This window comes from Mandrillus leucophaeus, unplaced genomic scaffold (genome assembly GCF_000951045.1).
Source record: "Mandrillus leucophaeus isolate KB7577 unplaced genomic scaffold, Mleu.le_1.0 Scaffold74, whole genome shotgun sequence".
Taxonomy (NCBI): Eukaryota; Metazoa; Chordata; class Mammalia; order Primates; family Cercopithecidae; genus Mandrillus; species Mandrillus leucophaeus.
The window spans coordinates 2,803,098-2,805,930 of NW_012108030.1; positions in this window are offsets into that span (position 1 = coordinate 2,803,098).

The following is a 2,833-nucleotide window of genomic DNA, read 5'->3' on the forward strand; positions in this document are numbered from 1 at the left end:
GGATGGTCTCGATCTCCTGACCTCGTGATCCGCCCGTCTCGGCCTCCCAAAGTGCTGGGATTACAGGCTTGAGCCACCGCGCCCGGCCAAAATGGGAATTTTTAACAATGGGTTCGACAAACATGCCCCATCCCTTCTGAGCGCTTTGCATGTATTAACTTATGCAATGCCCGCAACCCTATGAAGTGATTGTTGTTATCACTGCCATTTTATAGTGGAGGGAACCAAGGCACGGCAAGGCCAAGCACGATTCCCAAGGTCACACAGCCAGCAGGTGGCCAGGCCAGGCGGGGCACTACCCCGTGCTGTCAAGCACCATACAGACTCAGCTCTTCGGCCCCAGGCCGGAGCCTTCTTGCACTGACAGGGTCGTGAATGGGGTTCGTGTGTGCCCTCCCCATTGGGATGCGACCTCCGGGGGCGGGGACCTCTTCCGGCGCGGGAGGCATTTAATGAGCTCTCTGGACAGAGAGTCTTAGGAGAGCCACTTCCCTTCTTAGCCGCCTAAAACACCCTGCAGGGCTCTGCTCTGTGAACTGTATTCGAAGGCAGGGCTTCTAATACATAAACCGACCAGAAGGAAATCACCGGCTTGGAGGGTCTGAGTCTGGGATGGAGCAAAACCCACTTCCGGCGGGGTACGCGCGCCTCCTGGCGGCAGATTCCTGCTAAGACAGCTCCGCCCACAGGCCAGAAATGTTTGATTTCCGAAGCGTGCGATTTGCAAACTGGCTATTGTCTGAAAATCACTACGTCAAGCTGGGGGGCGCCTACCACTGGCTTCCAAAATTTTCTGACCATGACTCACAGTAAGAAATCATTTCGCGCCCGGCGCAGTGGGTCACACCTGTAGTCCCAGCAGTATAGGAGGCCCAGGTGGGCGGATCACGTGAGGTCAGGAGTCGAGACCATCCTGGCCAACACGGTGAAACCCCGTCTCTACTAAAAATACAAAAATTATCTGGACTTGGTGTCTTGCACCTGTGGTTCCAGCTACTCAGGAGGCCGAGGCCGGAGAATCGCTTGAACCCAGGAGACAGAGGTTGCAGTGAGCCAAGATTGCACCACTACACTCCAGCCCGGCGACAGAGTAAAACTCCATCTAAAAAAAAAAAAGTTATACTCACTTCCGCACTTCATGGAATTGCAAGTGTTCAATGAACACAAATACGAAACACATCAGGAAGGCAGAAATGGTAAGTAACTGCTTAAGGGGGATGAGGTTTTCTTTTGGAGTGATCGAAATGATTAGGAAAGAGACAGAAGCAGTAGTTGCAGAGTACCGCGAATGTACTAAATGCCACTGTTCTGTGAAATGGCCCCTGTAAAATGGTTTTCTATTATGTGAATTTCACCTCAATTTAAAAAAAAATCATACTTGGTAAGGAGACTTTATTTAAAGACTCAGTCTCGCTCTGTCACCCAGACGAAACCACGGCTCACTGCAGCCTTGAGAAGAGACTTCATTTTAAAGGATTTTTTTTAAGGGGCGAAAGGGACGATTGCAATAGAGAGAAGCAAAAGATTTGTAAGTGAGACAAGAATTGAACAGGAAGGTTTTTTCCTTTTTTTTTTTTTTTTTTTTTTGAGACAGAGTCTTGTTCTGTTGCCCAGGCTGCAGTGCAGTGGTGCAATTTCAGTCCACTGCAACCTCTGCCTCCTGGGTTCAAGCAATTCTACTGCCTCAGCCTCTCAAGTAGCCGGGACTACAGGCACACGCCACCATGCCCAGCTACTTTTTGTATTTTTAGTGGAGATGGGGTTTCACCATGTTGGCCAGGATGGTCTCGAACTCCTGACCTCAAATGATCTGCCTGCTTTGACCTCCCAAAGTACTGGGATTACAGGCATAAGCCACCGTGCCCAGTCCCTTCTTTAAAAAATAAAATAAAATAGAGACAGGGTCTCATTTTGTCACTCAGGCTGGCATTCAGTGGCATGATCACAGCTCACTGCAGGCTCAAACTCCTGGGCTCAAGGGATCCTCCTGCCTCAGCCTCTCAGAGTGCCGGGACTATAAGCACGTGCCACCATGCACGGCTAATTTTTAATTTTTTTTGTAGAGATAGGGTCTCACTATGTTGCCCAGGCTGCTCTGGAATATCCTCCTCAGCCTCCCAGAGTGCTGAGACCACAGGTACAGGCCACGTGCACAGCCAAAGACTTTTTCTTTATGGGGAGGAGTAAACAAGGCTAGAAAAAACCAGCTGTGGGGAAATAAGATGCAAGGGCTACTGTATAGGACAATAGACCAGGGAATGTTTTATTCTTCTCAGGAGAGGTGCTTAAGGAGGGGCTGTATTCTGACTGAGCCTGTGGACGGACTGAAATTCAGAGGCCGAGCAGTGAGGAGAAAGTTAGGTTAAACGAGCATTTTGTTTCAATTGATCACTGGGGACAAAACAGTGCAGCTAATCATGTATGAGACAAATAAATGGGAATTTGGGGGGGTCTATGTCTGCCCTTGTCTTTGGCAGACAAGGGGTTCATCCTCAAGTCTTATCTAAGTCATATATGGAAGGGTGGTTCTTCTCAGTACGTCATCTCCTCGAATGCAAAAAAGCAGGAGGATTTCTTTTTTGTTGTTAGTTTTTTAAAACTTTTTGGGCCAGGCGCGGTGGCTCACGCCTGTAATCCCAGCACTTTGGGAGGCTGAGGCAGACGGATCAGGAGGTCAGGAGATTGAGACCATCCTGGCTAACACAGTGAAACCTCGTCTCTACTAAAAATGCAAAAAAATAGCCGGGCACGGTGATGGGTGCCTGTAGTCCCAGTTACTTGGGAGGCTGAGGCAGGAGAATGGCGGGAACCCGGGAGGCGGAGCTTGCAGTGA